The 12095-nt window shown below is 39.0% G+C and overlaps 1 pseudogene; it reads left to right on the forward strand.

The window, feature by feature from the left end:
• Positions 1–1029: 1029 nt before the first annotated feature.
• On the forward strand, positions 1030–8700 carry LOC120279280 (annotated as a pseudogene).
• Positions 8701–12095: the final 3395 nt, after the last annotated feature.

Consider the following 12095-nt stretch of genomic DNA (forward strand, 5'->3'; position numbering starts at 1 on the left):
ACTTTGCAGTGTCATTGCAAGTTTGCTACCTTTTCGTCATTATTAATTTATTATTATTATTATTAATTATTATTATATAATTTATTATCTTTTCTTTATTTATTGGTTTCTTGCCGTGTCATCACTCTTTGTTGGGCCCACATTTCTGTTGTTAACATTGAAATCCCAAAACCCTCACGCGGGCCCACAGGTACCAAAACCCTCATGTTTTTGGAATTTGTGCCGGGAAAGTTATAGAATGGGAATCTTGTTAACTTCTTTGATTTTTCGCTTATCATATACTTCTCGTGTTTTTCTTATCTATTATGAAGCTATGTTTTTTTTATTTGTTATTTTGAATGTTAAGAATTATTTATTATTTTTTTAAAATTATTTTAATATTTTATTTAATTTTTTTAAAATTTAATGTAAAAAATATGAAGATATAAATTAAAAATAATTTTAAAAAAATAATTAATATTTTATTAAATTATGTAAAATAACTAAATTCGGTTATTTACGACAAATAAAAAACAATCGAGGAAGGAGTATGTTACTCTAAAATTTACAAGTAATTATGGATATATATATTTATATTTTTTTTAATTTGATTTTTTAAAATAAAGATAGACCAGCCATTCACACCAATGTAAATTAAAAATCTCACAGGGGCTAATAAGAAAAAAAACGCAATTAAAAGAGCAAGCTACCTAAATTTACGATTCCACCCTTGAAAGCAGTCTCCATACTCACTGCCGAAACTGACGGACGCGTAGCAAGCAAGCAAGCAAGTCAAAACGCGATGATCCCATTTCCGTAATTAATACTCACAAAAGTGCCCCTTTATTAAATAAAACCCCTATATCCTTTCCAAATCCACTGTGCCATTCCAAACAGCAAACACCACATTTTTCCACGTGTTCATCTCGTCGAGCGCACCAAGGTCCAACTGAACACGTGTCCGCGTTTCTTTATTTTATCATAATTAAAAAAAATAATTATAATAAAAAAAAGGCACGAATTCCCAGCATTGTCTTCTCTTCTCGCTCTCTCTCGCTCTCTCTCGCTCTCGCCATTGTTGCTACGATGATGGATTCCTTGAGGAATTCCTTCAAACCCCAGAGCTCCTACAAGCGACCATCGTCTCGGAATCCTTCTTTCGATTGCGATCACGCCCAGGAACACCAGCCCATTCTCTCCGATCACCGGGAAGAGGTCATTGTCCGCATCGACGGAAAAAGCGGCTCTCCGCCATCATCCGCCGGTTCCGGCACCGCTAACGGTCGCATTTGGCGTGGATCGAGCTACGATTTCTCTGAGCAGGTTGGTGGTGGTGCGGCGCCGGAGTTTAGCTTTCCGATGGAACAGGACCCGCCGTCGAAGCTTATTAGCTCGTTTATCCGGAAGCAGCGAGCTTCCGGCGAGGAGTTGTCGTTGGACATGGATTTCGAGATGGAGGAGCTCAAGCGGGAGTCGTCGAAGGATCGTCGCGTTTCGTTTGAAGAGGCGGGGGATGAGTCGCCGTCGTCTTCTTCGGAGGATGCTGTTAGATCTGGGTCCGTTCACCGTCGGGGTGGTGCTAGGGTTCCGACTAGTCCGAGAGATGATGGCGGCGGTGAGGTCCTCCGTTGCACGTCTAACTCGTCATTCCGCCGCTCGTCAACTCTTCTCCGTGTGAAGACGAGATCGAGGTTGATGGACCCCGCGCCGGCCGCCTTTGACGATAACCGGAAGTCCGGGAAGATCCCAAAGTCCGGACAGATGAAATCTGGGCTGCTCGGCAAGCCGGATGACGACGATGACGACCCTTTTCTCGAGGAGGACCTCCCGGACGGATTTAAGCAAGATTCGTGGGGTGTTTTTCACGATCCTCCAATTGGTGAGCTTCATCTTAATCATCGCCTTCTTCTTCTGCAGCATTTTCATCCCCGTCCTTGAACGCCAAACCGTGTGGAACCTGCATCTCTGGAAGTGGGAGCTGCTTGTTCTCGTGCTCATCTGCGGCCGCCTCGTCTCCGGCTGGGTTATCCGGTTGATCGTCTTCTTCATCGAGCGCAACTTCTTGCTCCGCAAGCGAGTGCTCTACTTCGTCTATGGCCTCCGAAAGGCCGTTCAGAACTGCCTCTGGCTCGGCCTCGTACTCATGGCTTGGCATTTCATGTTCGACAAGAAGGTCGAGAGGGAGACGAAAAGCAAAACCTTGCCGTACGTCACCAAAGTCTTGTTTTGCCTCCTGGTTGCCACTGTCTTCCGGCTTGTCAAGACCCTTCTTGTGAAGGTTCTGGCCTCCTCGTTCCATGTCAGTACCTATTTTTGACCGAATTCAGGAAGCTCTCTTCAACCAGTACGTCATAGAGACACTCTCCGGCCCTCCATTGGTTGAGATTGAGCATATTAGGGAGGATGAAGAACGGATTATGGCCGAAGTGCAGAAGCTCCAGAAGGCAGGGGTTACTATACCAAATGATCTCCGGGCGGCTGCATTGCCGTGCCGGAGTGGGAGGGTGATTGGTGGGGAGTGGGCAAAGTGGTGGCAGTGGGCATGGAGGGATACAGAGGAGCCACCAGATTGGGCGTAAGAGTGTCAGGTTCTCTGGAGCTGTCTCAAAAAGGGATTTCAGCAAGCAGCAGCCGCAACAGGGGGATGGAATCACCATTGACCAGCTGCACAAGCTCAATCAGAAGAATGTATCAGCTTGGAACATGAAGAGGCTGATGCGGATTGTGAGGCATGGGACGCTGGCTACTCTTGATGAGCAGATAACTGACGCAGGCATGGAGGATGAGTCAACCATGCAGATCCGGAGCGAGAATGAGGCCAAGGTCGCTGCTAAGAAGATCTTTAATAATGTGGCCAAGCCTGGTTCCAAGTAAGTCTTGCATACTGTTCTTTCAATTATATTTGTGACTTTGAATATGAAAAGACCTGCCGTTTTGGTTCTTTTAGGTTCTTTGCATTGATGAGACTTGTTGATGATGTGAATTTAGTTGCTTATGGAAATATCTAAAGAGGAATATGTCATGTTTCTACTCTATTTTGACCTGTCTAATGCATTACCCTGTTTGTGTGCTTAAAACTCAGACCTGATGTTTACGTTTCCCATGATGTTACTATCTGTGGGTCTATTTGACACTGCACTTGGGACAAAATTATGATTGTAAAAGCTTGAAAATAATTGTTATGCTTCTAATGAGGCTTTGGTTGATTTGATAGTTAAGCTACCTAATAAGAGACACCAATCTTATTTTTATTTGTGGATACAAAGACTTGGGCTGTTGATGTGAAATGTCTAAGTATTGGACTTATGGTTAGGAAACTCTTTGAAATTTACTTTAGAGGAATATCGATCTTCCTTTTTCAATTTTTTAGAAATATATTGGACCTATCTTATTTTCACGGCAATTTCTTCTTGCAGCTTCTGTTTGGACATTTTTGTTTCTTATAAACTCATTGCTTAGTCAATTTCTTAATATTTTGGGTGGAATATGTTTCCCAGTTTCCAAAACCATATGATAGAACCCAATAATTTCTTCAGTTGCACATTTCATTGACCGATTATTTTGTTATTTTCTCAATAGATAACAAGTGTGTTTATAACCAAGCCAAGGATGAATAGGTTTCGTGGTTTTTGGATGTTTTGATCTGCCCACCAAACTAAGGCCTCTCACTGACCTTGCTTTAGTTTTTTTTTTTCTGTGTCCCCCTCTTCTTCTCAGAAATCATGTTTTCGTTCATAAAATGATTGCCTGAAGAGGACAGAGCATATCTAGGTTAAATAGCCATTTGTGCAAGTAGCTAGTGATATTAGTCTGCCTATATTGTGTTATGCCACTGACAAGAGGGCTTATTATATCATTTGATATGCAAGTTGATACACTGTACATTATCCAATTTGAGCTAGGTCGGACTCGATGTTGATGATATCTGACTGCCGGATAAACAAGAAGCGTGCTTTATCTTGTATAGTTTGTTATGTAAGACCTTAATGTTCTTTTAATTGAACCTACTGCGCTCCTGAAGCCAATATAACTTATTTTGATCTAGGTTGGACTCAATGTTGATGATGTCTGACTGCCAGGTGAACCTGGGTGTCCCTTATCTTGTATAGTGTGTATTTAAAACTTTTGTTGTTCTCTTAATTGAACCACTGCACTCCTAAAGCCAATATGACTTGAAATAGAATAAGGTTGAGATGCCAGTTTGCTGTTATGCGTGAGTGCCATATGTAACCTCAGCTCAAGACTCAGGTTTGTGATTCTAAATTGTTCAAATGCTTGAAGATTAGTATCTAATTATAGATGATTATATCGTCATGATTCACAATTGTCTTAATTTCCTCTAATTGGTGTTGAAGGAATTGGTTTTAAAATGGTACTCCAATTGAAGAATCCTTTGACAGGAATACTTAAAAATATCAGCCTTTGATATTTAATAGCTAGTTTGCAATTGGAGGTGCTTTAGCACCTTGTTTCATGAATTTGAATGCAGTCCTTTTCATTTGGTATTAAAATATCAGCTATGTTCGAAGCATTAAATTATAAGAAAAATTGCAAACAATCAACTGCTTGGTTAGCTTCTTTTTTAATTTGTTTTTCGTTTCTATTTACAATTCATTTCGAAGAGTCAAAAAACAGATTGAATAATATCTTAGTGGTCGAAGTTGATGGTTGATCAAACTGTTGCTTTATATTGAATGTTTTGGTAATGAAATATGCTTTTTTTTAAAAAAAATTAAGAAAACCTGTGTATTTGGCAGCAAGCAATGATCAGCTTCAGTTGGTTATGCTTGGCGCATCATTATGCATCCTTAAATTTAAATTTGAGCAGTAAACGCTCTCTGAATAGATAAAAAATGACTAGTTGAAGTAAAATGTAGGTTAATTCCCTGCAAGTTTTAAACTTCATCTCCTTAATGTTAGGCCGCATTTGACCTCTTACTACTTTAGACAGTGGTATTCAGTTTATGAAATCTTAATGTGGTTCCCAAATTTTCTTTTCATTTGATATATTTGGAAAATTGTAAATCTGCTCCAAATTTCAACTATTTAATAGGCCAGATTGGATTTGATCAAGAAAAGTAATGAGATCTCCCAACTAAAATATGAAAAATTCAGTGTTTTTCCTCTTATCTTTTTCCCAAATTTAGGTAGAAGCCCTTTTCAGAAAAAAACAGGCTCTTTGGCCCGTGCTCTGTTATTTTTTATCATATTTATTTTACTTTGAAGTCTCATCTTTTGTTTAAATTACTTCACGAATTATTGCAATTTTTTCAATTCTTATCTGAAGCTCATTTTTCATGCACAACTTGAGAACTTGCAGGCACATTTATTTGGAGGATCTGATGCGTTTCATGCGTGATGATGAAGCTGTGAAGACTATGAGCCTGTTTGAAGGAGCACAAGAAATCAAGCGAGTAACAAAAAGGTCTCTAAAGAACTGGGTGGTAAGATGGTCACTTCTATTTTGCCAATTCTCTACTCCTTTTGAGAGGATATCTTATATGCAATTCAGTGATGTTTGTCTGCAAGCAATTGAGAGCATCATGCATGGATATTGCAGGTTAATGCATTCAGAGAACGCCGAGCCCTTTCCTTAACTCTAAACGACACAAAAACAGCAGTTGATAAGCTTCATCAGATGGCAAATGTGGTTGTAGGCATAATTGTATTTGGCCTTTGGCTTCTTATTTTGGGGATCGCAACTACCCACTTTTTTGTGCTTATAAGTTCTCAGATGCTTCTGGCTGTTTTTATGTTTGGCAACACTTTGAAGACCACCTTTGAAGCTATAATTTTCTTGTTTGTGATGCACCCCTTTGATGTTGGTGATCGTTGTGAAATAGAGGGGGTTCAGGTATGGAACATAGCCAAACATGTTATTATGGTTTTTCATTACTATCTTTTCTTGAGAGAGTTAGTGAATCTGAATGTTTCCTTTTCAGATGGTAGTTGAGGAGATGAATATATTGACAACAGTATTTCTGAGGTACGACAACATGAAAATCATATACCCAAACAGTTTACTGTCTACCAAACTTATCGGCAACATTTATCGAAGCCCAGATATGGGAGATTCGATTGACTTCTGTGTGCATGTTGCCACTCCGGTACAGAAGCTTGCCATCATGAAAGATCGGATAAAGAGGTATATAAGAACTGTTTCTGATTCTAAATTTAAGTTTAACTAGTATGGTATGGTGTAATATGACTGCTATATTTCCTATGTGTATTGGAAGATAAACTATAGCTTAAAGAATAAATTCATTTACACACTGAAAAGTGCATCTTGATGCATTTTCCATTGAGGTCTAATTATTATCAATTTCTAGTGATAGTAACTGCATCAAGTTGCAACATAATATCTAGTATTGCATTGTTTAGTTTTACCAATCTCAATAAGACATATCCGACAAATCAGCATGCATGCTGCTTACTTTGTCTTTAGTATTTGTTTGTTAGAGTCATGTCATTTTTCTAATATAAAGTTATAAACAGATCAATAGTGAAGGTATGTGTTAATACTTACTATTCATACTTTCAAAGCCTCATTTATCTCTTTATTTTCTTTTGCTTAGAGGTGGTGTTAGATAACGTAAATTTTACAGAACTAGTTGGAAATTAAAGCTTTTCATCAAAGTGCGTGAGGCACAATTAGTTTGGTGGAAGTTGAACTTTTTATGATTACTAATTGTGTCACAAACAACTACTAGGGGATGATGCTCAGGCACTTGGATATCAGAATCTGTGTCATGGATTTTAAATGAATCAATTCTGTGGGAAAGCTACAAGTATAATGGCTGTTCACTTCTCTAACTATTCATATTTATGTTTGGTCGTAAAAACTTGAGAGTAGAAAATTCATGTCAGAGTTTTAATGGAGCAATCAAATAGACAATATAGAGATTTCTCTTTCCAGAATTTTTTTGCTACTTAGGTGTTGAATTACTTGAATTAATACATTACATATGCAAATTAGAGATGTAGATTTTATCTAATTTACAAACACAAGTTATGCACTTGACATAAGGGCCCTATTAAGTTTGGTGTTTCAAGAATAATCAAACAAAACCCCAATTAGAATTGTCCATGTGTATGGACACAGTCCCAATGTTTGTGTGTATAGACTTTCAGTAAAAGAAGTTTTTCCAAATCATAACTTTGAATATGAAGATAAAGTTGACATCCAATCTTCATGAGAGTGTTATCCATGGCAAAGCTGAATTTTTGCTCCAAAGTAAGGCATTTTTTTTTGTTGGGACAGAATATTTCTTCAAACCACCTGGCATAGTGCCATGTAGTTTTTGCCCTTGAATTAAATTTACTATCACTAGGATGTACTTAAGTGACAGGTTTTGCATGGTATAGCTACGTGTATTTTAGCACATGGCATATTTATTTTTGAGACAGATTTTTGCATGGTATAGCTACGTGTATTTTAGCCCATGGCATATTTAATTTTGAGACAGATTTTTGCATTATTTAGAATCATGTCTTATTCAGTAATGGTTTATACTGGCTCATGTGTGTTGACAAAGTATGTTTGGTGCTTGACTAGATTGTAGTCAATTACATTTGATGGGTTTTGTGATGTCCTTTGTAAGTAGAGTGATTCATCATGAGTTCAAAAACAAAATTTCTCAACTTTTTTTAACAAAGATTGCATCATTTAAAGTCATGGTTTAAACAGAAGATAGTTATTTTATGCTTTCCAGCAGTCACTGTTGTTGTTGTTGCTTGAAGCTCCAACTCTGTTATTAAGAAATTCACACACAGGATTTAGACTGATAATGATTTATTATTTCATGATCATGTTGACAAGTCATAAATTCTACTTGCCAGTAGTCAGATTCTTTTTTCCCTCTCACTGAAGGTATATTGGCCAATGCGTGATTGATTGTTGCTCTGCAAACTTGTACATATGCTTCCTGCTTCATCTAGTTTGGTTATTATTGATTTCTTATTTTAACAGCATTTGATTCAAGCACCAGACACATGTTGAACATGTTACTTTATTTCTTATCCTCTCTTTTCTGAAGTTACTCTTTACTCTTTATCATCTCTCTCTTAATTTTTACCTTAACTCTTACTTTCGGCATGTGAAAATGACTATATATATATATATATATATATATCTGAGCGGATGGTTAAACTAACGAGTACCATTTATCCACTTTGATGTTCACAGTTTTATTGAGAGCAAGAAGGAACATTGGTATCCAACTCCAACTGTAATGCTCAGAGATGTGGATGACATGAATAGGCTGAGAATATCAATATGGTTGCGACATCGTATTAATTATCAGGACATGGGATTGAGATGGGCGAGAAGAGAGATGGTGTTTCAAGAAATGATCAAAGTCTTAAGGGAACTCGATATAGAGTTCCGACTGCTCCCATTGGATGTCAACGTCCGGGACATGCCTCCATTAACCTCGCCACGGTTTCCATCCACCTGGACAACATACAACTGATAATTTCTGCGCTACCGAGCAAAACAAGCTAATGAAATGGATCGACGACGTTTTCAATGAAAGCTTTCAGCTTTTCCATGAGGATGAGTTGCTCTTTTCGCTTGTGCATTAGTCCCTTATCTAGTCATCATGTTATTGAGATGATGGTTTTTGCCTTGATTATATTGAGAGTATATATTATTATATAATTTTCAGGCATGGTACTTGATGAGATGGTGTCTAACTAAGTTCAGTGTTTGATCATCAATTAGATCAGCATTTTTAGAGACTTGGTAACAATGATTTTTGTTGAACTTTCTTAGAACCTTAGTCTGTGTTTCTGTTGAATTTCAGTGATTTGAATAACTTAGCGAAAAAAACAATTTCATTCTGTGACAAGCAATGAGTTAAACAACAGAGAGAGAAACTTAGGTAAATTTTTTGGGGTTTTTTTGTTTTTTTGTTTTTTTGTTTTTGACTTTCTAGGTAACAATTTTTATAAGAATGATTTTCCAACCAGATTGCTCGAGATGTATATTGATTTATCCAGAAATGGAAAAAGACATAAGGTATTAAATTCTTTAAAGGGTAAAGTAAAAAGAAGATTAAAAATTATACCTCCACTCATATTAACAACTTTTTTTACTTTTACTTTTTTTATTGCGGATTATATAAAAATTATAAACATTAATTAATAAAATTCAAATATATAACTATTAATAATTCATTTATTATATATGGACATGTATGAGTGTATATTTATTTATATACTTATGAGTTTATATGTATTTATTTGGGAAAAATTGCTTTGCATACCTATGCAAAACCATAAAATTGCTTAAATACTCCTATAAAAATAATATTTGCTTGCATACTCCCATAAAACTAATATTTTTACTTATATATCCCCGTCGATAGTTATCAGTTAGCCACCATTAGAGTTATGGAATTAACCATAGTTCTCACTTAACTCAACTTAACAAAATTACCCAATTACCCTTAACATCATCCAACCTAAGCCATCTTAGAAAAATTTCCAAACTTCTCAAACACTCAGCCGCCATCTTTTGGGAATCCCTTCTCATCAATCCCTTCAAGCCACACCATCTCACTCGCCGGCTCTTTCAAATCTGCGTCAGCCAGAGGTTTTAACCGAACACTACTGGACCATCTCAACGTCGGCTACGCCCGATGCCGTGGCATTTGTGTATGTGCCGTTACCTTCACCATCAGAGGTCTCAGCGTGATCAACGTCGTCGTTGGAGCTTACTCGGAGAACCTCCCAATCGTGTTCAACGTCGGCGGGTCAAACACCAACGACTATTGTACTAATCGGATCCTCCACCACACTATCGGATTATTGGATTTTTCTTAGGAGATCTGATGTTTTCAATATGAATTTACTAAAAAATTCATGATTTTTAATAATTTTTAGAAATAATTAAAGCGTATATAAAAAAATTTTATTGGTTATCTATAATTTAAATAATTTAAAGTTTATAAAATATAATATAAAATTTTGATGGGTATATTAACAAACCCATAATGGTCCTTTGTTGAATGAAATGAGTAATGTCTACAAAATAAGAAAAAAATTTTTCAAGGGAACTGTCATGGGGGTCTTTGGTGTGGCAACCAAAACACTCAACCGCGCGGCACTTGTGCTCCTTACAAGTTAGCCTACTCCGAATCGGTGAAGAAACTCTCACCAGCCTAAGGACACGCACAAAGTAAAGCAAGACACAAAGTTAAGAGAGAAAAGAGTAGAACTCTTTATTGATGAATGGAAGCTATTACAACCAAAGCCAAGATTATAAGTCTTCTCCTTTCCTCCTCACTTCTCTAAGTGAGAGCTCCTCTCCTCTCTTCTTCTCCGAGAATGAGAGTGGAAATAAGAGAATGAAGATTGAATGAATGAAATGGAGAAGGGTGGGAGAGTTTATATAACCAAATTCTTGGAATCTCATCCAAGAGCAACGAGACGATCGGCGTTCGAGACGTTCTCGTTCCAAGAGCTAAATGCCGGACCGAATTCTTCTCCAAAGGCAAACAAACAAACAACGTTCCTATTTGCCGAGTCCCGACATCCATCCATGCTCCCCATTAGCTATAGTGTGTCTCCCACCTGTCAACAGTGCCAGATAATCACTATTTATCTGCCCGAGGATGTCTTGGTACCATAACCGGCCTACCGAGAGACTGTCTCTGCCCGTATGCGTTTACTCGTACGAGATACGAAGGCTTGATGTTTTGGCTTCAATTGAGCGGGTCGCTACTCCGCTCTCGGATTAGATGATCCGATCATGTCCTAGTAAATTTGACCGCTTAGAGTGAAATCTGAAAATCGGTCTAAGGGGATAAGATAACCCCTCCTAGGGCTATTTGGCCTTGTCACATCCGCGCCAAGGGCGTGATGTCAAAAGTCCTATAACAAACCTCCCCCACTGGGAGAATCCGACGTCCTCATCGGAGGGAGACTGAGAAACCTCTCGACCAAGTCCTCAAATTGCCATAAGGTCGTATCCTTCTCCCAACTTGCCTCCGACTCTGGGAGACCCTTCCATTGGACTAAGTAATAAGTCCGCCGGTTCTTCTTGCTTTGCCCCTCCACCTTCTTGCCTAAGATCTTCTCAGCAACTCGAGTAAACTCTACTCATACTGTCGGTGGTGCCCGTTTTTCCTGGACTTTTTCCGGGTGTTGGGTGTCCTCCTGACAGGGCTTCAAGTAGCTGACATGAAAGGTTAGATGTAGTTTCAACCTTTCGGGAAGATGTAGCCGATAGGCTACCTGCCCTACCCGTTGAACGACCTCAAAGGGACCGTCATATTTTGGGATCAATCCCTTGTGGACATCCTTCCGATGTAGCTTCTTCCATACTTGTGGGGTTAACTTAAGCCACACACGATCGCCAACATGGAATTCCAAGGGACGCCGCCCTTGATCAGCATACTTCTTAATCCGTCGAACAGCCTTGGCGAGGCTATTTCTCGCCTTCTCCATCATCTCCTGTCGCTCTAACTCCCAATTGTGTGCCGCCGGGCATCCGCTGCCGGCACTCCGTTTGGCGACTTCTGGTGGAGATAGAGGTTGGTAACCATAAGCCAACTCAAAAGGACTTTGGCCTGTTGACGCTGATTGATGAAGGTTGTAAGATAGTTGGGCCACATCTAGTAACTCCAACCAGTTCCTTTGCGAGGCCGAGATATAATGACGGAGGTATTCTTCCAATAAGGCATTAATACGCTCCGTTTGCCCGTCGGTTTGTGGATGATTAGCTGTTGAGAACTTTAGCTCCGTACCTAGGAGTCCAAACAACGCTGTCCAAAACCATCCTGTGAACCGGGCATCTCGGTCGCTCACAATGTCTTGAGGTACCCCAAAATGCTTCACCACATTTTTGAGGAAGAGGGCCGCCGCTTGCTCGGCCGGGCATACCGCCGACACTGGGATAAAGATAGCATACTTGGTGTACCTATCGACAACAACCATGACTGCGGACATGTTGTCGACCTTTGGAAATCTGGATATAAAGTCCATCGAAATCGACAACCATGGCCGATCCGGGATGGGTAAGGGTTGAAGCAACCCCGCTTCCCGCTTCTTTTCTGGTTTAACTTGCTGGCACACATAGCATGATCTGACATATGCCTCAATGTCACTCTCCA

This window comes from Dioscorea cayenensis, chromosome 2 (assembly GCF_009730915.1).
Source record: "Dioscorea cayenensis subsp. rotundata cultivar TDr96_F1 chromosome 2, TDr96_F1_v2_PseudoChromosome.rev07_lg8_w22 25.fasta, whole genome shotgun sequence".
NCBI classification, from domain to species: Eukaryota; Viridiplantae; Streptophyta; class Magnoliopsida; order Dioscoreales; family Dioscoreaceae; genus Dioscorea; species Dioscorea cayenensis.